This window comes from Arvicola amphibius, chromosome 2, assembly GCF_903992535.2.
Source record: "Arvicola amphibius chromosome 2, mArvAmp1.2, whole genome shotgun sequence".
NCBI classification, from domain to species: Eukaryota; Metazoa; Chordata; class Mammalia; order Rodentia; family Cricetidae; genus Arvicola; species Arvicola amphibius.
The window spans coordinates 179,631,600-179,656,089 of record NC_052048.2 but is presented as its reverse complement, the minus strand read 5'-3'; the positions used below and the strand labels follow the sequence as shown (position 1 = coordinate 179,656,089).

At 47.4% G+C, this 24,490-nt stretch overlaps 1 protein-coding gene across 1 annotated transcript in view; it reads left to right on the top strand.

The window, feature by feature from the left end:
- The first annotated feature begins 3,491 nt into the window (after positions 1–3,491).
- Positions 3,492–24,490, top strand: part of Plxna4 (plexin A4) — a 446,194-nt gene continuing 425,195 nt past the window's right edge. Inside the window, exon 1 of the mRNA XM_038319125.1 lies at positions 3,492–3,538. The gene's annotated coding sequence lies outside the window, so the exon portion shown is untranslated. The remainder of the gene's footprint in view (positions 3,539–24,490) is intronic.

Here is a 24,490-nt window from a genome sequence, read left to right as displayed (position 1 = left end):
GTTGTATTTTGTTTGAATGCCACTGCAACCAGAACGCGCAAATGTGGGTGGGGAGGGAGGGAGTGCCACTGAGGAGGGCACATGACCTGTGCAAAATGATAGTGATGGTGAGTACCAGAGTCAAGGAGCAGGACAGTCTGCCTTATCAACCCCCACCCCACTCTGGACTTGAGGGGACATTCAATAGGCCCGCAGGTCTCTTGCTGTGGCTATTTTGACCCTTTCTGCCATTCCTTACAATGGTATGAAGCCTGCCTTCCTCCTGTGGTATTCAGTGGGAGCCAGGGAAGGAAAAGGCAGTGCGGGGGGAAGGTCCCATTAAGAACGGGAGGGCTGGCAGGGGCTGCACCTGCCCTTTGTGGCTCCAGCTTTCTGCACCCTCTTTCCCTGTCTCTGAGCTCTGTCATTACTCTTCAGGCACCCACGCGGTATTCATTCCTCTGAATGAAATAAATGACACCCCACACCAGGCAGGAGATAAAGGATAATAAACACACTTTGTTTGCTGCCTCTGGAAAAAAAAAATCTTTGACTTCCTGTCCATCCATCAGGACATTGGGACTGGAATTTGCACACACACACACACACACACACACACACACACACTACAAGGAACATAAAAGACAACCAGGCAGTATTAAAAACATTTGCCGGGATGATGGATGATTGACTGAGAAGGGGGTTAGTCCTCACTTCCTCTCCCATTTCAGCGTTGTTTACAGAAGTCCCCTGTAGCTGAGTGACAGTTGTGTTTGAAAAGATCTTGTGTACACCTTTAGTGAAGCATATTATTTAAGTAGCCTGGAAAGGTTTTCTGTAGGACTTCCTAAGCTGCCACTTCTAGGGTGAGCCAGTTGGGGTGGTGTCATGTGCCAATTGTAGAGGTTTGGGTCCAGGTGAGACAAGCCTTACGCAGACCCGCCGGGACAGCTTCCTCTGATTTTGCATGCCAGGTGTCTCTGCAGTCGCATGTTAGACAGACATTTGGCCCCGGGGCTTCCTCGGTTCTGGAAGGATTGTCAAAGCAACAGCAGCAACATGGAATTATTGTTATGTGTTTCTCTGGGCTTCAGAAACTAACTTGATATTGTGTGCTTTATCTCGAGTCGGGGATCCAGAGTTTCTGAGAAGAGAGGAGCCAGATCAATGCATTAAGGGGAGCTAATAAGATAACCCTTGCTGTTTTCTGGGCCTTGCCATGCTCAGTGGACAACCAGAGCCTAACAGGGCTCCACGCTGTCTCCTGGAACACCCTTTAACTGTAACAATGTCTGTCTTTCTCCTGCACACATTTAACTCATTGTCTCCTTCTGGGGAGAACAATTTCAACCAGGTCCTGTGTGGGTAAGCCCACGCCTACCCACATATGCTGCCTGCCCCCGGGCCTTGTATAACGTGTCATCTCGCAGCTCATTTCAAAGTCCACCCAGTTTATAACTTTGATTTCTGTGAAAATATAACCCCTATAGGAAGGTGGAGGGATTCATAATGCTGTCAGTCATCTCCTAATAAGTAGCTTCTGAGAGGTTTGGATGAGAGGGACAGATATTTGCTGGAAGTTTGCTGGGGTTGAGGGAAGCTAAGATGAAGAAATGGCATGGGTAAGTTTGATGAAGAATGGCATGGTTGAGACTATGGGTGGCTTGAGACTTCTTTCATCCATGGCTACTCTCAGTGGACATGGCTGACAATGCCATTTTCCTGGAACTATGGCAGAAGTAGGCTTACAGAGTTGGGCAGACACACAGGTGGGCATTCTGGTTTGTTTGTTTTTAATGGTTGGGCATCTTGGTGGGGAGTGGTCTATGCAGAGATATTCTAGATAGTGCTACCTGCTTGGTTTCCTCACCTATTTCTTGTCTCCCAGACGCTGTCTCAACTTAAGCAACCTTGGGGTTTCTTCCTTCGGGCATCCAAAACTACTCTGACGTTAGCATTGTCTGGTATATGTTTGGGCTATGGTCCAGGACCTACGGCTTCAGAAACAGTGAAGCAAAGTCAGCCTCTGGACATATCAGGTTACCCAGGAAGCTCTGAGACTTCATTTCTTTTTTAGGATTAGAAGCCTTGGGCTTGGGCATTCTCTAGTGGTCTGTAGGGTTACCTTGGTTGGTGGCGATAGGGCTGGACTGGAATTCTCGTTTAGGGATGGGTGTATGTTTTGGCAGGTGTCTGTTAGGAGTATCCAAAAGTGCCTCTGACAGCCTGGACCCACATGCCTGCGCGGGAGGGTGCCTCAATCCGAGCGTACTTGGTGTCACCCATATATGCGCCACTCTGCCCTATGTCGCCACCATCAGGGTGGCTGGAAAGACCCAGAGGGTGTCTACAAACGTCCACTCTGGGGAGAGCCGGCGAGCCTGCGGCGTCAAACGTGCGGGAAAGCGCCCCCTGCCCCCTCTGCCGGCCGTTCTACCTCGGTCTAGATGTCAGCAGCGAGCTCCGAGCCAGCGAGCGAGCCAGAGAGGGAGCGGCGGCGGCGGCGGCGGCGGCGGCGGGCCGCGGGCGGCGGGGAGGGGGAGGAGGCGAGGAGAGGGAGGGAGGAAGGGAAGCAGGGAGGGCGGGAGGGGAGGAGAGGAGGACCCAGAGAGCGCCAGGCAGCTGGAGTTTTGCAGCGCTTGGCCGGGCTTCAATGCACAGCAGCAGCGAGCCGCTGGCGGCAGCAGGCAAGCCCGGGAGCTCCGGCGGCGGCCGAGCCAGCGGCGGCCCCCGCTCCCTGCCCCCTGCAAACTTTGCGAGCAGCCCCGCCCGGGGGGCCGGGGGCGCGCCCGGGAGGCTCGGCTTGGACCACGGCCGCACTCTTGGCCGCCGCAGCGCCAGCCGCCGCCGTCGCTGCTATCACCGCAGCTTCCGCGCCTCCCCGGGGAGCAGCCGGCGGCTCCCGCGGCCCCCAACCCCGGCCCCTGGGCATTGCCCGGCTAGTCCCCGGGCAGGGGTGGGGGTTAACAGCGGCGCAGCCAGCCTTGGGCTGTTAGGGGGTGGCCGCCACTACCCAGGGTGGCGCGCAGAGGCTCAGATAGCACTCCCCGGCGGGTCCCCAACGCACTCACCGCCGCGCCAGGGCAGCGGCCCGACCCGGCTAGCATGGGCGGCGCGGAGTGACGCCGCCGTGCCCGCTTGGCATCAAGGACATTCAGCCCGCGGGGGTGGGGACGAAGGGGGGCAGCCCGCGTCGCCGCCGCAGCCCCTGAGAGCCACCACTGTCGCTTGCTTGGGCTCCGGGGCTGGGTGGATGAAAGGGGTGCTTGGAATCGATCCACATTTTCTGACCTTTTGTTGGACATTACGCCCACCTTGGACGCTGCAAGAGGAGCTGTCAAGCCCGGCAGGCTCTGATTTTGGCCCCCTCCGTTTTCCTCTGCTGCTCGTGGCTTCCCGTGCCTCGGTGGAGTATTTGCGTTCGGGGCTGGGGCTGAAGGAGGCAGCCACACGCGCGCACACGCACACGTTCAGAGGAGGGCGAGAGGCAGCGGTACAGGCACCATCTGCAGTGTCAATGCGGCGCTGGGGCTGAAGGAGGGAAACGCCGCTCTTCCAGGTAAGGAGCCACCGGCCGGGCGCAGGGCCAGCGGGGCAAAGCAGGCGGAGGTGCCGGGTCCGGTCCCAGAGTCCTCGCCTGCTCCGAGACAGCCTGACACACACACACACACAGACACACACACACACACACACACACACACACGCACAATCACACGCGCGCGCACACATGCAGACACGCATACACTGAGCTCAAGCACCTGCCCACGTCCCACCTGGACACCCGCGTAGGTGCAGCGCAGCCCGGAGCAGGGATTTTCCGTGTTCTTCTCTTCACCGGACCTAGACTTCTCTTGCCCAGGACTTTCAGGGTGGGATTCGATAAATGACTGACTCTCCTATCTAGTCTGGTAGGATGAGGGAGCGATTTTGCTGTTTCTATCTCCTTTCATTTCCTAACTGGTTTTTACAAAACAGGAGAAGTCATGGGAGGTCTTAGGAGACCCGCCCAGTGCAATTGCGCCCTTGGCTTTTGGACACTCTGTTTTCTTTCTTTCTTTCTTTCTTTTTTTTTTAAATAGGAGAAAGACAGAAAGATATATACAGATAGATATATAAAAGGCAGAGATTAGGAGATTGTTGTGATAGGGCGCCTGGGAGGAGGCCACATAAGCCACGGGGCTGCAGTTCTGTAGGGCGGCGCATATGGAACAGACTCTGCGTTTTGCTAGTAAAGGCAGCACACACGCCTTTCCGAAGCGTGGCACTGCTTCCCCAGAATGTGCCGGGATTTCAGGCAGGGAGGGGCTTTAACATCAAAGCTAGAGGAGGGATCCTTGTCTAGGGAGGGTGCTGCGGTCCTTTAAGGAGGATCAACCCTTATTCACGTTGCCAGTCGCTGGTAGACAGCAAGCAGACAGGGTCTGGGGACACAGATTTGTGGCCAACCTCTCACTTCCTTATCCTTCTCTGTGCAAGAGAGGCAGTTTCCCCCGGTTCCTTTAGCTAACACCTGTCACATGTCTTTGGGGTATGCGTCTGAGAACACACACTAGGAGGAGAGTAGAAATGGAAGTAGACTCTACATCCAGGCAGAAAGGACTGTGAACACATTGCCATACCCGCCCTTTTAGGTATCGGGTCTACTGTGTCTCCCAGAGTTCAGATCCTCTGCGTGCAGAACTGCTTTCCAGAAGTCAATGGTTCAAGTTGTACTTCCCCAGAGCTCCACCCCCCACACACCCTAGTCTCAGAGCCTGCTCATTCTGAAACTTTTTCCTAGAATGGATGGGGGGGGGGTTGGGGTTCCAAAGGGCTTTTTCATGGCTCCCCTATTAAAGTCTAAGAGAGACTTATTTGGGGCCTCAGTTATTGCCTGGAGAAGACTAGAAGGTTCAAATACATCATTCTTTCAGGCTCAAATGCACATATAGAAAGTTTCTATCCTTCTATAGGTGTCCCTTTGTGGTGTTTTTGGGGCATCCTGATAAAATGGGATATACTTTCTTCCTTCTTCATAAGATCATGTGTTCAGTGTCTCATAAATCTACCAAAGGGAGAAATATGTTGGGAATCTTCCAGAAGGTGAGGGACAAGGACTCTTGAACAAGGGGGACTTAAGTGTAAGTGCAGGGTTTCCACTTTCTTATAAATCCTGATGATGGGGTGCATCCGCAGAGGGCTTTCTTTGTACCCTCAGCTCTCCTATTTTTCAAACTTTTTTTCTGACCCCACCAAGGACTCTGGCTAGGCTTGTGGTGTGGGGAGCAGATGCCCTAGGAGGGAAGCCTTATGTCTGCTATGTGTTGTGTAAGCTGTCCTTTCATTGACTGAAAAAGGTAGCAGGGATAAAGGAAAGCGTCTCACAATGAGAACCCAGATCAGGAAGAAACATTCTTTTAAGAATGGTGGGTGTGTACACATCCAGCTGCATACACGTGCCTTGCCAAATGCAGTCTTGTCCAAGCACGGGTGACAGGGGTATCCACTTCTGACTTCTGGGTTGTGGGAAAACATTGGTACGTTATAGCATGCAGACACTTGGAGTGCGTGGATGGGGCAGGCCCATCTATGCATGCGTACGGCTGTGGCACAGGGTTTGTAACAAGCACCAAACTACAGTGACAATGAGTATGTCACAGAGAGGCATTCCTTCATGGGACCTGTGAGGGCAGGAAGCTGGGGTGCAGATCTCCCCTGCCACAACAGACGTCTCTGTTCCCCTCTTCCCCTTTCTAAAATATTTGCAGCCTGTTATTTTAAAGCCAACTATCATTATGCTGGTTATAGCTAAGTACTGGAGCTCGAAAGAATCCCCACACTTTCTGCACTTACAATTGGTTTCTAGGAAAAGATAGACAGTAATTAGCACTGTGTGTGTGTGTGTGTGTGTGCGTGCGTGCGTGCGTGCGTGTGTGTGTGTGTGTGTGTGTGCATGTATCATTTCCTGGCTCTTTTGCCCAGCCCCGGAGTATACCACAATATCCTTGCTCCACTATTCTTCCGTAGGCTTTAAGTTCTCTGGTCCACACTGGAAGACACTCAGTTACAAGCTCTAGGAGAGGCCCGGACACAAACGACTCTCTTTGGTCATCCTTATTGAGGCTGGAAGTTGTTCTGGAAGCATTCCTGTGAACAGCAGGCATGGTTCACCCATGATCTGCTCTGCGCTCACTAAATCCTGCTTACACACACACACACACACACACACACACACACACGCACCACCCTGAAAATGTTTCAGGGAGGAATTTTTCTCCTAGGCAGCCAATTTGCTCTGGTCGCCTTCCCTGTCTCTCTTCTCCTGCCTGCTTCAGTTCTGCTCCCTGCAGACAGGGAAATCCACATGGCAGAATCTGCCTACACTTGGCCTGCAGATCCTTTTAATCATAAGGAGGGCTGCTGGGAATTAAGTGGGGGCTTTCTAGGGTGGCAACATTCCTACCTAGGGCAGAGAGCTCAGGGGGATGGCTTAGTAACTGTTCCGAGCTCCTAGGGTATTGCCAGGCTTTGATGGAAAGAAATCATAGCAAGCGTCTCTCCTCCCAGCCAGCTAGGGGGCATTTCTCAGCGGCTCCAGCCCAGTCTCACCAGAGTCGGCACTGCACAGACAATGCACACTGGAGACCTGTTGGAGTGGCTCTCCGACTGGCTGTGATGGGGCGGCGGCAATGCTGGGAGCCTACCATGATGTGACTTTGACTTTGATTACTCTGCAAAGGATGTGTCGTTCTCACCTCGCCTCTTATTTGTGTACCGTGCTACCTCCATGGGAAACTGGCTCAGGCCCTGGGCAATTGTGCAGGGTTCATTTCTTTCACTCGACACCCCCTTTCCTCCTCCTTCAAAGCCCTGTCCCTCCTTCCCCTGCGCTTGAGACGACGCCTCCCAGCTTGTGCTTGTATCACCAGCCCATTCACCCTCAAATTTGCAGCACTCCACGAAATCAATATAACATGAATTTAACGACAGCTGGATGATTAAGTGTTATTTATATTTAAAAGCGGCATTTAAAAAAGACGTCGTGCTAATAAATCAAAGGGCTGTTTGGGAGATGCGCATGATTAGGGTAATTGCCCTGGAGGCTCCATTGAGGAAGCTTGGTCCACACAGAGCCCTGAAGACACTGTCTCTTTAAAAGCTAGTCCTTACTGTTCCCTCCCCTAACACCCACCTGATCCCCTCTGCTGTCCTGCCTTACTCTGGGTCCCCCTCCTGTCCTTGCTTCCAGGCGCAGATATTCTAGTTATGACAGGAAGGTGGAGCCAGCAAGGAGACAGGAGCAGGCTCTGCCGCCTAAGTGGAAGGAGGCGGATCTTCAAAGGGAAGGCAGGCAGGGGTCCCGATTCCCCGCTGGAGGCCTTGTTCCAGAAGAAGGAGGCTGTTTCTCCACTTGCTGAGAAGCAGAATAGCTTTCTAGAAGTCCTGAGTGAGGAACCCTGTCCTATGATCCTGTGGGATCAGCCTCCCCCAGGGAAGCAGCTGTGAGGACATTAGTGTTGGCTTTAGCCCTTATGAAAACCCCGGGATGGAAAATAAGTACTAATTAATGATGATAGTAGTGGCCGGTGCTTATGAAGCACTCCCTTTTGATCTGCCTTCATTTGAATACTCTAGATGGAGTTGCTTCCTTTAGTGTTCATTAGCATCCAGAGGCAATGGCTACTGCTGTCCCTATATCCTCCCAAAGGAACTGAGATGAGGGAGGTTGAGGACTTTGTCCAAAGTCACATAGCCACCAAGTGGTGGAACCAAGTCTCAGTGCTAAAACAGTCTGACCAGGCTTCTTGTCACTAAGCTGCTTGCCCAGATGATCCCTTTGGATCATCTCTGACCCCCAGGCAAAAATGTTCTATTTGTTGAGCCCCACATTTTCCCTACTAATTAAGGGCCTTTTCCTTGGTTGATGGTGGATTGCAAAGTTTGCATGAGATTTTTCTTAGTAGACCAATCAGCTCTGAGGTTGACGTTTACTTGATTTGGAAATATCTATTTTTTCTCGGGAAAAACACAGAAAACATGGCCCGGGGAACTGAATGAAGTCTCCATCTTTGCTTTGGATTTCGGAAGCTCTAGGGGTCTGGTTCTTGCAGTGCGTATTTCAAATTGTTGGTGATTGTGGAAAGCATACTCTGCCATTGAATGCTCAAAGAAAGCCTGTAATGGTTGGGGTATTGCGGCTTACCAATTTTTGATAGCATGCGAACTTAGGCTGAGATGACAGTTAAAGATGCCCCAGACCCAGGTCTGCCAAGCAAAGGATGGCAGTTCACTGTCGGGCAAAAATTCGTGCTATGGCACTGCTCACAGGTTGGTGCTCTGTAGCTGTTCTTCCATCTATTCACTAGCTCTTGGGGTCTAAATTTTAGGATCAGAGGCAGGGACAAGGTCATGTCCATACTCTGTGAAAGTTTCTGCCCATAGCCTGCCCAGGGAGGGTAATCCTGCAGCTGTAATGGAATTTTGAATTCAGATAGAAGAAAAGAAGGTGGAGTGGGCACAGGCTGGAATAGAGCCACTAGGAATCACATTGTGAAGTGAAAATATATACAAGTAGCGGTCCCAAGAAGCAAGGCATTATGCTGGGTGTTGTCTCACCCAAGGCCAGGGCTCCTCAGACTCAGTTTCTTGGGTCTTCGTACTCTCAGGCACAGAATAAGAGAGGGTCTAGTGGTTAGGTTTTCCCTATAACTTTCAAAAGAGAGACTTTCATCCCATGCACAATGTAATTTGCATTTCTTCTACACTGTCAGTGATGGGAAGTTCTGCTAAACTTTGGGGAAGGTTAGAAGCAGCTTGCTTAGAATTTTATCTCTCTCCCCCTGGGTGGGATGGGGCAAGAGTCGGGGAGGCAGAAAGGACTCAGATTTAAACCAACAGGTGCCTGTGCGTTCTGAAGCATCCTAGGAGCCTGGGGCTGTCAGCTGGAACATCCACTCCCCTCCACGGTGCCTTCCCCATGAACCAGGATTCGCAACAGCAAATTGGATTTTAGGATGTTTTGTCACCCCAACACAAAACACATCGCTAGCTAAGAGGATCTTGTCTTCACAGTCAATGTACTGAACCCAGCCTAGCTCAATCAATTCCCCAGCTCTTACGAGGAAAGGCTTTCATTATGAAGTGGGAGGAGAGGAACACTTGGCGATGAGGCCACTGAAAGTACAGCTACTGCAAGTCTTTCCCTGCAGGCCAGCTACATTTTCTCATGCTTCAACTCAGTTTTGCTTCTGGAAGGTAATACCAACAAGAGAGCAGAAATCCCCAAAGTCCGTTCTGTGGTTGTGTAAATAGATATCACACACACCAAATTTATCAAGTCTAGTAAGTCTGAGACACTGGGTAAGTTAAATGAGTTAAGCTAAATGGGTTTCTTGCTGTGGAATTTCTCACAGGCTGTAACACACCAGCATGCTCCACTGTGGTGTAGCCCTGGAATCCATCAAGAAATAAACACTGTCGTGTGTGTACATGTGAATGCCTACATGGTCTCTGTGTGTGTTGTGTTTTCATGTTCATATGTATGTGCAAGTTATCTGTGTGTATATGTGGAAGCCAGAGGTTAATGCTGAGAGCTTTTTCAGTTGATCACCACCTTACATTTTTTGAGGCAGGGTCTCTCACTGAACCTTGAGCTTGCCACTTTGGCTGGACTGGCTGGCCAGCGAGTATAGGCCCTTCCTGTTTACAGTGCCTATTGTTGTGTCTGGCTTCTTTATGTGAGTGCTGGGGATTGAACCCAGGTCCTTCATTGCTTGTATCCTGAACCCTTGACTGACTAATTTCTGTAGCTCATGTTTTCTTGCAACCTTATTATTGACTGCATGATTTCAGCTGAACTTTTATAATCAAGTCTTGGGTTCTGGTGACTATGAGGTTTCCCAGTCCTCAGAATTCTGTCTCTAGCCTCAGTGTCTGCTGAGCCTTCTCCATGTTCTGCCTTTCCCGTTGTCCTTCCAAGGTCATAGAACTTCTCAGGCATGTGGACATATTCTTAGACTCATACATGATTCCTATACGTTCTTTTTGCTTGATAACCACTGGTGTTATGGAAAAGTAGGCATTGGATATAGCAAAATGTAAATCTCAGCTTGGTCATTTACCAGAAAGGGGGTTTTTGGAGAGATCACTTTATGTCTCAGCACTACTCGTTACAAAATGAGGAGATTGTTCTAGAGTGATGGTTTAAAAAATTGTTTAATATAAAGTGGAGGAATTCCTTGTTCAGCTGAAATATTATATGAAATTCTAGTGACCAGAAGTGTAAGCAGTATTATTCTGGCTAAAGATGAGGATACCTGGATTTGCCCTCTAGCCTATCTGTCCCTTACCCCTGATCGCAGCCTAGCTTTCTCAGATGCTGGTGTGACATCACTTGATGGAGAAATGGTGAGGCTCGGGGGGACTGGACCTCTGTGGTTCTTCCTACTGTGTCTGATAATGGAGCCTTTAGGGGAGCCTAGCCTTGGCTCTGAAGGAGGAAAGGCAGTGAGAGCTTTAGGATAACAGGGCTCATATGAGCTGTCATTGGGTCGCTTTGAGGGGCAAACTAGAAGGAAAGGAGGGTGAAGAGAACTTTTCTCCTTCGCTCTATGGAGCAGTCAGGGTTTATTCTCTAGTGTTTGACTCCTGAGCTTTATTGAATAATAAAACATTAAAAGAAGCCATAATGTCTGGCACCTCATATTGGGTACCATATGCAGTGAGTCTTTCTCTGTCCTGCCAGCCAGCTCTCAAATAAAGACATGGAGACTTATTGTTAATTATGAAAACTTCGCCTTAGTTTAGACTTGTTCCACCAGCTCTTATAACTTAAATTAATCCATTCTTTTTATTAATCTACAATCTACCATGTGACTCTTGCCTCTGTCTCATTCTGTGTGTCTAACTCCACCAATGTCTCCATGGCATCTCTCGTGTGCCTCGATTCATGTCCTTCTTCCTCTCTCTCTGCCTGAAGGTCCCATTTATACCTCCTGCCTAGCTATTGGCTGTTCACCCCTTTGTTAAACCAATCACAGCCATCCATCTTCACACAGTTACAAATACTCCACAACAGGGTGGGATAGGACTGATGGGGCAAATGCATCAATTGAGCCTCATGTAAGGACTGTGTGGCTTCAGGGTCTAGACAGTGAGACGGGAAGGAATTCTCTAGTAAAGAACTCCCTAGATTCGTAGAGTTGTGGTAGCCTTAGCCAACCACACTGCAGGTCACCCGAACCACAGCCCCCACTGAAACCACATTAGGAACGAGTGTTGGCATTCCTAGGGCTATCACTACATTGCTTTTGTTCTTGACAGTGAAATTATTCTACAATTTATAATGAGCTAATACTGATAAAATTGTTGAGTTGGTCATAGTATCAATAAGAAGAGATACTGGATAGGTATCAAGACATTTCCCTGATGTTGAGCTGTTTTAGCCCCTGAAGCCCCTTCCAGTGTGGTTTGGTGGCATCCCAGGCTCAGGAGCTGATGGCACAGCTGCTGGGAAGCAGGGGCAGAAGCCAGTGTTCTGTCCCCCGGCTACTTCTGAGTCCTATTGTAAGCAGTTAAGGATGGCACAATAGAGTATAGTTCTGCATAAAGTTTTTAAGTTGTTGCTTTTAACCAGCCCTGTTCCCTCTGAAGTTTATTATTTATTTATTTGTTTTTGGTAATGCTTGCACTTTGAAGGCCTTCTCGGGTCAATTCGGGCAAAGGCTCAATGATCACACTGGGGTTGTGACCTCTCTCAGCTCACTTCCCTATTAGAGGCTGACCTGTCCTCCTTCCCTAGATGCACTTGCTTTTAACTACTGATGCATGTGAGCAGCTCACTGGCAGAGAGACCTGGGTTTGCAGCCTAGTCTTCCTGAGAGTTCTGCGCCCCACCCGTGCTTGAAAGCACATCTTGTGCAATCAGGAACTCCATTCGTTCTTTTCCACGATGACAAAGGAGCTGTGGCCCGGCAGGGGCAGGGACGACAATTGAAATCATGTACAACCTGCTCTATGTATCCACGGGCTCCACATCTGTGGATTCAACTAACTGTGCATTGAAAATATTAAAAGCAATCATATTGCTGCCGCGTGTGAAGAGACTCTTCTCCTTGTTCTTACTTCCCTGCACAATGCAGAGTAATGACCATTTACATAGCATTTCCATTGTATTAGTGTTATAAGTAATCGACAGATGATTTAAAGTATACAGGAGGATAGGCCTATGCTGTATGTAGGCAAGTATCATATAATTATATATAACAGTCTTGAGTATCTGCAGAGTTTTTTTTTTCATCCATGGAGTGTGGTGCTGTCCTGGAACAAATTGTTTGCAGATGCCAAGGGATGACTATATTTCCTGATGTCCTAGATTGAGAGGAACTATTTAATACTTCTTTTATACTCAGCCAAATCCAGAGGGTATCCTTTTGAGGTGACTGATAAATATTTGCTGAATGTGCACGGTGGGGGTGGATAGGGTGTGGTGGGCTCTTCACGTTGATGGGCGTAGAATCAAAGTATCACTCTCTGTGTGAAACTTACTGTGGGTTGGATGCTGATAGACGGAGAGGGATGGCCAAGCTAATTTATCCAGAGCTGAGTCCACTGAATGTCCCCTCCTCATGTCCTACTTAAAAAATATTACATGACCAAGAAAGTTCTGCAGATACCTTCTCCTGTGTCCTCTCCGTCTCAAAATGCATAGCAAATGTATTAAAGGGAAGCCTGTATATTATTAACCATGTGTTTTACAGTTTATCTGGTAGTGGGTTGCTTTGTGTTGATGTATTTAAACCTGATGACATCTGGAATCAAAGTTCTGTTTGGTAGAAAACATTTTTGGGATGGGGATATAGTTCAGTGTTAGAGAATTTGCTTAGCATGTGCAAGGTCCTGGCTTTGTTCCATAAGTAGAGGAGTGGGGGAGAAAGAGGAGGAGAATGGGAGGGAGAAGGAGAAGAAGGAGGAGGAGGAGGAGGAGGACAGTGGCCGCAGCAACATTTAGTAGATAGTGTCCTTCCATAGGATGTTTTTAAGTTCAAGGTCAACTTGGAGGAGAGCGTACTAGGAAGAGGAATTCACTGTCCTAGCAAAGTGAAGACATGTGGTGTCCATCTTTCAGAGATTCCGCCTATCTCTTGTCCCCGTCAAACGCTTTTGAAGGGCCCAGAAGTGACTGAATTCTTATAGCACTTCTCTGAGCATGGCCACACAGGCAGGTGCAGGGTGCAGGGTTTGCTTTTAGAAGTGTGAATGCAGCTCTGGTAGATCACGGAGCACATCATTGACCAAGTGAATGTTTGCAGAACATGTAAGTAATGACGTTCACCTTTTCCTCAGCAACTCTTATGGAAAAACAGACCTCAGAAGAACTGACCAAGAGAAACTTTCCTTATCAAAATGACAAATGAGACTTGCATTATTAAGACACATCTCCCTAAATTTTGAATAGTTGAAACCAATTTCCTCCTGAGATGTGTTGGGGAGCCTTTGCCACCCTAAAGGGGAATGAAGGTTTGTGATTTGACTATGAATTCATGGCCTTGATCATGAAGTCGTGCCCCAGAGATTGTATTTCCTATAGTAATTATTTAACCACCCGTTATTCATTTTAGATAGGTAAATAGTGTGCGCATGTGCGTGAGGAGGGGTGGATTGAACAGAAGGTCCTGGAGATTTTGTAGTTTGGTTGGTTAGAACTTCATGATTTCAGAGAGTCAGAACATTTCAGATGGAGAACCAAAATCACATTGGGTTATCTTTAGTCTTTTTTAGTAGATATTTATTGCTCATCTCTGTATCTGACTTAACATTCTTTTGACTACCAGATAAAACATTCAGAACATATTCTCGAGAAGCCATTAGCTTCCCTCAGTCCAAAGCTAAGGATATCATCAGATAGCATCTGAAACCTATAGCAGAGTTTCCCCACCTGCTGTACCCACCTGCCCATGGTCTCAGTATTTGGTAAATGTGTTAATTTATGTCTGCTTTTTGATCTGTGTTTATAGTGGTTCATGAAACCGTTTTCCATGGTGGGTCATGTTAACTGAGGCAACACAAGTCTGTGTTCCTAGACCACAACCACTCATATTTGGCTCAATGTATGTAAACTATCTCTTACATTCTTTGGAAGGAGAGTTGTGTTTTGCATGGACAAGGGTACCATTCCAAGCGGTAATTGGCTTTGGATTACCTAGGGACAGCAACTGATAGCCTGCTTGCCCAACTACTGGGCCTCCAGTCCCCTCCGCCTGAGCACCTAGTTCCCTTCCAGAGTGAATAACGGTTGCTAACACACACTTACTAACAAAACTCCCCTGAGACCCATTCATAAAGCACTGCACTGGTGATTCTATCAGCATTAAACTGTTTGGTGACTGAGTTTAGAATTATAGGAATCGGGGAAATGAATTAGCCGTAAATCAAGTCCCAGCTGAGTTCAAACCCAACTGCAGTGAGTTTTAAATTTAAGCGCTCTCGCTCCGATGAAGCAGTTGTCAGCCAAGCACGGGAGCTCCGTTGCTCTTGGCTTTGGAGAAGTAAGTGTGGCAGCTGTCCTTTGATGGGAAAGCCTGACAACAGCTTGTATTGATTCCTAGCTGTGTTGGGAAAGTGTCACTTCAGTTCTTCCTTATAAACTCTTGGCTCAGGGACACAGCAGAGGGCAGGTGGGAGAGGGGCTTAGGCCCACGAGGCAGGGGCACTATTCATCAGTTTCTCTTTGGCCCTACCCATGGCAAGTCCCAAGGAAGGGGACCCGGGGCTGCTGCGGGTGGTGTCCTGTGCTTGTTTCCCTGCTTGGGCCATATTGGAGTCTTCCTTCTGGGAGACGAGCACAGACAATCGACGGAGAGAACACTGAGGAAGCGGCACAGGCTGTCATGCTGTAGTTGTCAATTGTGGTCTAATAAGTCACTTACGTAAGTTACAGGGTCCCCCGACTGGAGCTTGTCGGGAATGTGACTACAACCTCTCCAGGCTGATTTTTTCTTCTCCTGCAAAATAATCCTGTGGTTTTCATTTTCAGAGCAATTGAACGTGCTGGTCAGGGAATAGAGAGGCCTAGCTTCTAATCCTAAGTCTGCGGAGTAGTCTCCATTCACTTCTATCTGGGCAATGCCTCTATTTCTCTCTCTTTGAAGCTAGGGATAAGCCCTTCTGTCTCCCACCTGCAGCCCAGGAGGATAAATATGGTCAAACATATTAAAGGCCTTCTTCAGAAACCAGGGTCTGTTTACACACAAGGTCAAAGAAAATCAAGAAAGAGAGTCATGGAGCTCGGCTTCTCACCGTGAGTCTTTTAGCATCTCCCCATGTTTGCCTCTCTGGTAAAGAGCTATAAAGGATTAAAGCTATTTGCCCAGGGCCAGAAAGAACAATGCAATTGGGACAGCAGGAGAAAGTGGACTGGGATGCTTAACACCAGAAAAAGGGGGTGGGGCTCTGCAGGGTGGGTGGGAGAGTTGGTTATTGCAGGTTGAGCTGGGGACTTTGGAGAAGGAAGGAGGCGAGATTTCCCTACAATCTCAGTTTTCACTGTACTGCATCCAAATATACTTAGATATTTTGGCTAGAGAAGTTCGCTGTGATGTTATTCTACCAACTATTCTATCGGTCATTCATTCAGCCAGTGTCTGTTGAGTACCTACGACATCGCCAGAAACCATGGAAGGATTGATTTGCAGAGGACAGGGCCTTTTTACTGTCTGAAGGGAACAGCGGATTATGAATATGGCATGGTGTAAATGGAATCTAAATGAAACATGGTAAGGGTGGGGGGATGATGAGATCATAAGTGGGCATGTGTCCAAATATGAGAAGAAGGACATAGAGATGACCCTTGGCAGGAGGAGAAGCGAAACTGAGTTTGAAGGGTCAGTTGAACGGTGAGTGTAGTAATGAAGCGAGCAGACTATCCCACATCGGGTGAGTATACAAAGAGAGGCTTGAGGTAGAGGAGAGAGCATAGGTAGGCATGGAGAGGGTATGAGTGCATCCATGGGGTCATATGAAATAGTTCAAGGCCAAGTGGGAAGGGGTGGGTAGAAGCCAGGCCAAGAACAGCATAAGTGTCCCAGGGAGGGATTAGCCCTGTAGGTCAAGCTTTGGGGTATTCCAAGGAAGAGAGTCAGCCTGATCAGATTCTCCTGTAGAACGGCCTCAATGGGGAGCATGTAGAGACCAGTCGGAAGTAAGGTAACTCTGACCACCTAGGCGATACCTGAGCAGGGCTGAATAAAGTCAGTGGGGAAAGTGGGAAAGGAGGTATGTAGGAGTTAAAGTTAATGGTGGTAGCTATGGTGGTAAAGGTGTTAGCCACGAAACAAGGGAAGGGGACCTGGGGGTCCCTTATAGGTGTCTAACTTGAGCAGCTGGTGGCAAGTGAGATCCTTGATGAAGCAGAGGTTTCTAGATGGAGGTGGGGCTGGATTACGGATCAGGATGGCAGTGGTGTTTTTCTGTCTGGATATAGTGAACTGAAGGAGGTAGGGAGTCAGGGTGGAGGTTATTAGAGACCAGTGACTTGACCTTCCTCTGCTTGCCCATGCTCTTTTAACTCCGTGACCATGGGCTTTACGAGCTCACTTTGGGATCTAGCAGGCAGCTTGGTCAAACAAGGAAGACCCACTTGTGGAGTTTTACATTTATATATATTTACTATAATGTTTATTATATTATATATGTTTATATGTATATTGACTTTATTAAGCTCTACATTTTCTCTGCTCCCCTCACCTGCCTCTGCCCTCCCCTGCAACCCTCTCCCAAGGTCCCCATGCTCCCAAATTACTCAGGAGATCTTGTCTTTTTATACTTCCCATGTAGATTAGATCCATGTATTTCTCTCTAGAGTCTTCATTGTGTCTAGGTTCTATGGGATTGTGATTTGTAGGCTTGGTTTTCTTTGCTTTATGTTTAAAAACCACTATGATAATTGACTTTCTGGGTCTGGCTTACCTCACTCAAAATGATGTTTTCTAGCTCTATCCATTGCCTGCTGATTTCAAGATGTTGTTATTTTTTTCCGCTGTGTAGTACTCCATTATATAAATGTACCACATTTTCCTTATCCCTTCCTTGGGCGAGGGGCATTTAGGTTGTTTCCAGGTTCTGGCTATGACAACAAAGCTGCTGTTGAGCACATGTCCTTGTGACATGATTGAGCATCCTTTGGATATATAACCCAAATGTGGTATTGTTGGGTCTTGAGGAAGGTTGTTTCCTAATTTTCTAAGAAATGGCACACTGATATTCAAGGGACTGTACCAGTTTGCCACTCCTGAAGGGGCTGTGGGCGATCGGCAGTTATGATTAACCAGACTAGCTTTAACTATAATATTCAGCTTTATAAAGGAAAGAAAAGGGAACTTACAAAGCCAAGGTTCCAGCGAGGAGTGCAGGAAACAAAGAGAGCGCGGGCAGCACACCTGCATAGATTTTTTTTCTCATTTTTTTATTAAAAATTTCCATCTCCTCCTCTCCTTCTCCCCCTCCCTCCCTCCCTTCCGCCCATACCCCCACTCCTCCCTCTCCAAGCCAAAGAGCCATCAGGGTTCCCTTCACTATGTTAAGTCCAAGGTCCTCCCAACTCTCCCTAAGTCCAGGAAGGTGAGCACCAAACTGACAAGGCTCACAGTGAGCCCGTCCATGCTGTAGAGTTCAAGCCCATCGCCGTTGTGCCTTGGTTTCTCAGTCCTCCTCCACCGTCAGCCACATTCAGAGAGTCCGGTTTGGTCCCCTGTTCCATCCGTCCCATTCCAACTGGACTTGGTGGTCTCCCATTAGATCTGTCCCATGTCGTTCAATAAGTAAACACACCCCTCATGGTCCTGACTTCCTTGCTCATGATCTCCCTCCTTTTGCTCTTCATCAGGACCTTGGGAGCTCAGTCTGTGCTCCTATGTGGGCTCTGTCATTTTCTCCATCAACGCCAGGTGAAGGTTCTATGGTGATATGCAAGATATTCATGAGTATGGCAATAGGATCTGGACATTTCTGGCACCCTCTCCTCAGCTGCCCAAGGAACTAGCTGGGGGCGTCTTCCTGGACATCTGGGAGCCCCTCTAGAGTCAAGTCCTCTGCTAACCCTAGAATGCTCCCTTAATTAAGATATATAATTACTTGTTCCCATATCCACCCTTCCTATATCCCAACCATTCCTATTCCTCCAAGCTCTTCTCATACACCTGCAAGATTTTATAAGTAAATATTAGCCTAAGGGGGACACGCCTTACAAAAAAGTTTATTGGCTGGGCTTCCCCCTTCACACTCCCACCAGCAATGCAGAAGTGTTCCCTTTACCCCACGACACCTCCAGCATAACTTGTCATCAGTGTTTTTGATCTTGGATATTCTTACAGGTATAATTTGGGAATCTCAGAGTTGTTTGATTTGCCATTTCTCTGATGACTAAGGATATTGAGCATTTCCTTAAGTGTCTTCCAGCCATTTTAGATTCCTCTGTTGTGAGAGTTCTTTGTTTAGGTTTATACTTATTTTTATTGGATTTATGTTCTTTATGATGACCAAATATTTCTTGAGTTCTTTGTATATTTTGGAGAAAAGGAACTCTGTCTGATGTGGGGGGGTTAGGTGTAGTAAAGTCATTCCCATTCTGCTTCTTATCTTGTTGACCAAGGCTTTGCTTTACAAAGCTTTTGCAGTTTCAGGGGGTCCCATTTATTAATTGTTCTCTCAGTGTCTGTTGCTGCTGGGGTTAATTTAGGAAGTGGTCTCTTGTACAATGCTGTCTTGAACAGTTTACTTGAGATGTTTCTAACTCCACTCCAGGCATCCACCCTAGTTTTAGTTTAGTTTCCAGTGGGAAAAAAAAATGACATTCCTGGGAGGTTGAGTGGTGCCCACATTATTAAGGAGCAAGCCTCGGCAAAAAGATGGCAATGGAGGTCTTTGTTCTGCTCATTTTCTTGTTCCGTTTCTTGGTGCAAGCCCCCGTCTCCATGCCCGCGGGGCCACATTTAAAACACTATGTTCTAGTGAAAGGGTTTTTATCAACCTAAGAGATGACAAAGAGATTTTGGCCTTGCCCTCATGGATAATGACTTGTTGATCTAGACCAACCTCCTGAGTGATAGTGAGGCATGATAAAAAGACAGGGAAAATTAAGGGGCTATGTGGAGAGGAAGACGCTTTTCATTCTGGGGTCTTCTTTGCCTTTCCTGCTGAGAGTCAAGACACTTGAACACAGCCGATAAAGCCAGAATTGCCTACAAAGATGTGTGTTTTCCTAAAGATATCTCAAACAAGAATGCTAAAAACAATAGATTACACTTATTTAGGGTCAGAATGTTTGTGCCTTTAAGTGTCCATTCTCATTCTTAAATTCAAATGATGCTACTTGTAAGACCATGTATGATTTCATTTACAAAAGCAAATTCTTTAAGGTTGGAAAAAGAACTAAACCAGATCATATAATTTCATTTAACTTTTAAACTGGGACTTAATTCTTATTGTAAATTATGTAAGAATGTAGCATAAAAAGCCACAAGATTATATACATACATACATACATACATACATACATACATACATATATACACATATAAATACATACCGCCATGGTGAAGACAACTGTGCTTGCTAATATCAATTTGACACAGGCTAAAGTCATCAGAGAAGGGGAACCCCAATTAAGAAAATGCCTTCATAAGATCGGGCTATAAGCAGGACTGTAGATCATTTTCTTAATTAGTAATTGATGTAGGAGGTTCCGTCACTGAGCTGGTGGTTCTGGGATCTATAAGAAACAAGACTGATCAAGCCATAGGAGCAAGCCAGGAAGCAGCACTCCTCCATGGCCTCTGCATCAGCTCCTGCCTCCAGATTCCTGCCTTGCTTGGATTCTTGTCCTGACTTCCTTTGATGCTGAGCCATGATGTGGAAGTGTAAGCTAAGTAAGCCCTTTCCTCTCCTATATATGCTTTCGGTCATGGTGTCTTATGACACCAATATTGATCTAACTAAGGCAACGCCTAATTGACTACTTTCGAGAACGTGCATTCATGACTTAGTTTACTTTTCCTCCATTTCTTAGGCATCTCTCTCACTCTCTAACATTCAGACTTACCTGAATAAACTCACTAACTTTGTTTCCCTCTGGTCTGCCCCAGAATTCTTTGCCTCAACAGAGGTCCCTGAGGGGGGAACACCTCTAGCTGCTGGTGGCAGATTTGGGTTGCATATCATCTGAACCACTACTAGCAGTAGGAGCCTGGCTACATAGTCAAGGTGACTGGATAGGTCTGGCTTGGTCCAGAGTGCTAAAGACAATTTTCTTATTCAAATGCATTTTAGGTAGTGCTCATCCAGGGGGCTCCCTGTGTGCGCCTACTTTTCCTTTACACAGGTACGATGAGGGCATTTGAATTAATATGCCAAGCAGAACTTGGAACAAATGTTCGTTGCTTGTTTTTGCAGCATGTTGGAAAATTGACTACCATATCCATGTCATGTGCTTAGCAGTCTATAGGAAGGCTTTCTTGTTCCGTTCTGTGGTCCCTATTCACCGTAAGACATGTAGACTGGTCTGGTAGTGGATCTCTGATTCTGTGTGCCTATTCTGAGGACTCAGCACAGGAACTGGAGAGAACAGGCCGTTTGCTTTGAGCAGAGTTTGGAGAAGAAATAATACCCAGCTCCTTGAAGTGGATGCAGACCTTCTGGGCACCCTGTGCCTCCATGGAAAGGGATCAGTCTTGGATGAGGAGTGGCGGGTTCAGTGCAGGATATCAGACTAACACAACCACTGTTCTGCCAGTTCTTTTGAGCTGGGGCTTCCAAGAGTTCAGCCCAGAGGCCGCCTGTAGCTGCAGAATTTCAGTGCAGTTCCGGGGGACATGATGCCTATGCATTCTGCTGGGTTGTTTATGGTTGATGCTAAACATGACTGACCTCCGGGCTTCCTCACAGAATGGAGGTAGAACAGGAGTGGGGTGGGGGCACAAGCCATGTTTTGGGGTACTCCCCTTCCAGTAGTTCTGCAGAAGCAGCAGGATTCCTGTTCATCTTAACTCGCAGTTCTGTATCCAGTTTTGTGCATGCTGCGCTCTTCTCAGTATTTTAACTCCCAACATGGCTGCACGTCTGTCCTTGGAGCAGTCAGTGGTTTTCCTGGTTTATCTGGCAGTACACTCTTTCCTTTCTGGGGGCAGAGAGCACGGCTGGAGACCCTGGGAAGGGAAGTAATCTAACCGCAGTGCTTCTGGGCGGGATGGAAGGAGAGCTGTGGCCACACCCAGCTCTCCCTATACACGTGTCTCCCCAGCCCTGCTGCGGTGCCTCTAGAACCTAGAATGAGGGATCTGAATTTTAGCCATGGCTCTCTCCAATCCCGTGACAAAGGTATGGGTCTCCACTGCTTCCCCTCTTCTTGCGCTGCCTTCTCATTGGTCGACAGGCTATTAGATAGCCGCAGAGGGACAACCGGTCACCTGGTCAAATGAGAAGACTCAAGAAAGGAGGCATCACATGCTTGAGATTCAACATGCCAGTCGCGTACATAGTGTCAAATGGATGGAGTCTCCAGGCTGAGGGTGAGCTCCAAACTGTGTGTTGGGTGGAATTAGAGAGAGCAAGCTCTGCCGATCCCAGCCCTCTTTGCAGGAATGGCTCCTACTCATTCCGTTCCCCTCCAGTCCTCCCTCCACGGCTTAAACAAGACTGGCCTTTCTTGGTAAATACTTAGAAACAGACTCATTAAATAATTTGTATAAACTGTGTTTATGTTACTGGCTGTCATTATCCAGTGAAATACTATTTTATTTGCATTAGGATTTACAGTGATGTAATTGCTCTCAGTTTTAATTTGATGAGGCCTGGGTTGGTGTGTTCAAGAGAGCCAGAGTAAAAGTCTAAGACATATCACGCAACCAAATATAGAAAACGGAGTCTGCAACTGTCAAATAAAATTTCCCCGGCACATATTGTTTTGAAAGAATGGCATTTTCACCTAATACGTCTATTTGCAAACTTTAAAATATTGCCAGGCATGGGAGAGACTTTAATTGGCTAACCAAGGTTTCGAATGCTCTTACATTCCAACCATTTCCTGGGTCCAGCCATTTTCGTGTGGCAGCCGTAGCTTACTTAGAGACTCTCTGCAAAGTCAGGCTGCCAAGAGTTTCCTGCTAAATTGCAATTTATTGACTTTATTTTGGGTATTTCCATTTTCTTAATTGCACATTTCTTGAGAGCAAGCATCTTCTTACACACATTTATAATTCCCGCTGGACCCAACATAATGTTTAATTTTCTTCTTTCTGTCCACGTACTCACTAGGTTTTCTAATCTTCAAAAGAGAAGTGTTTTTTGTTTTGTCTTTTTTGAAAAATTAACTTTTTAAGATGGGACTTTGCGATATATCTCAGTCTGGCCTTGAATTCCCCGTGAGCCTCCTGCCTCAACCTCCCAAATTGCCAGGATTGAAAGCATGTGCTCCACACCTGGCTTACAGAGGGGTGTTTGAGTGTCCCGATGGTGGAGGACACTAACCATTGGGAAGCAAATGAGTATGCAGGAAATGGGAAGCAGTTTCATGGGGAAGTCTGCATATGGAGGTGGCTCTGTGTTCGTGTGTTTACTCCATTTAGTCATCCTTACTTCCCAGTGGACGGTGAGTGGCATTTAGTGAGTTGGAGCTTGATCACCAACTCACCATATCCCATGGGAGGCACGAGGACCTGCTATTTCTTCCTTTCCCAGCATGAAAACACCATGAAACCAGGCTGATTTTCTGTTGTCTTGGGCTGGGAAATTCTGAGCTTTTATAAATACTTTTGAAAAATGAGAACTCTAACATGGATATAAAAGTCCAGGAAATAGAGATCTTTCTTTGAGGGCACAAGCAATTGCCCTTGGCAGCTGCTTACCTATTTTCATCCCTTCCTTTCCCCACTCTTTTTCTCTTCTGTGAAGAAAATATCAAATGGCAGGCTTTTGCCAACTCACTTCCTATCTGTCTTGTCTGAGTCAAACATCCTGGTGGGGCTGGCAAGTTGTGAGCCTTTGCAGGGGATGATGGGAATATCCCAACTCCGTTAGTGGTTAGGCAGGCTCTTTCTCTTTTATTGCCTCTCCATGTTGCTTAGTTAGGGATGACTCTGCCTCTGATTGGCCAGTTACAATGTGCAGCAGGTGAGTATAGCAAAGGCCAGGGTCAAAGTCATATGCACAGCAGGCTGCTGGCCAGAGGCTTTAGGAATTAGGAGCTGCTCTGCCCGCCTTCATTTTAAGTATGTTTTAAATAATCTTCTGCAGTCTGGTGGGTTTTTTTGTGTGTGTGTGTGTATTTGTTTGAAATTTAAAATCTGAACTTATTTTTATCACATTTAATTTGGGGTGGAGGGACCATTTTTTGACAGATTGCTTCAAACTGTGGGTCGTCTCCATCAGTGGTCTGAACCTTACTCATGCCATGTGACTGCTCTTATATGATCTCATTTGACCTTCCCAAGTCTTGGAATTTGTCATCTGCAAGTTTGATAAATGTGATTCTCAGTCTTCATTCAAATTACTGTAAAAATGTGAAAAAGTCTAGCATCAAGGACAGAACCCTTTGCCAGGACATTTCCTGGAGAGCATCCATTCTTAGTTTGATGAATAACCATTGAGTTACCTTCTCTGGATCTGGGAAACGGCGGGCTGCCAAGGGCCCAGCATAGACTCTGGAGGCAGACAGGCCCACCGGTGCAGCTTGACTTATGCCAACACCACTGCAGGGACAGATTGTTTTCTGTAATGACAGATAAGTGACAGCTGCAGGCCTCCTTTTGTGCTACCTGCCACCGAAAGCAGATTACAGATTACGAACTCACTTTTTCCTCTCCTACCAGCCTTTGTCAGCCGTCAGTCTACAGGTGAGGGAGGGCCTGCTGTCTGTCAGTCCCAGTTGGTCTACCAGGAGACAGAATGCTAAGGTAGCAAGTACCTCCAACCCTGCCCTCAACACACACAGCGGGCATGTAGGACATGCAGGTGACAGAGGTCCCTTCTTAGGTCCCTGGAATGAGGCAAAAACCTTTCCTGAGAAGAGAGTTTGCGACGCACTGCCATGGCAACTCTGGTGAGTTCATCTGACCTGGAGGCTGTACTTTGGAGGCAGTTCCCATTCGCAATTAATAAAACCCCAGCGATAGATATTGGGGTTTAATCTGAAGACCAGGAAATCAAACCAGCCAAGCCACTAGAGAGCTCTTACCTCTAAGAAATCCTCAGACTGAGAGAGAGAACGAGTTCCTGTCTCATCCCAGTTTATATTCCTCTCTAGTGCTGGGATTAAAGGTGTGAGCCACCACCACCTGGATCTGTTTCTGCACTGATATTGTATAGTCCAGGGTAGCCTTGAACTCACAGAGACCTATCTGCCTCTGTCTCCCAAATCCTAGTATTAAAGTGTGTGCCTCCACTGCCTGGTAAGCATGACTGACCAGTGTGGCTGTTTTACTCTCTGATCTTCAGGCAAGCTTTATTTATTAAAATACAAATGAAATACCACTATAATCCACTA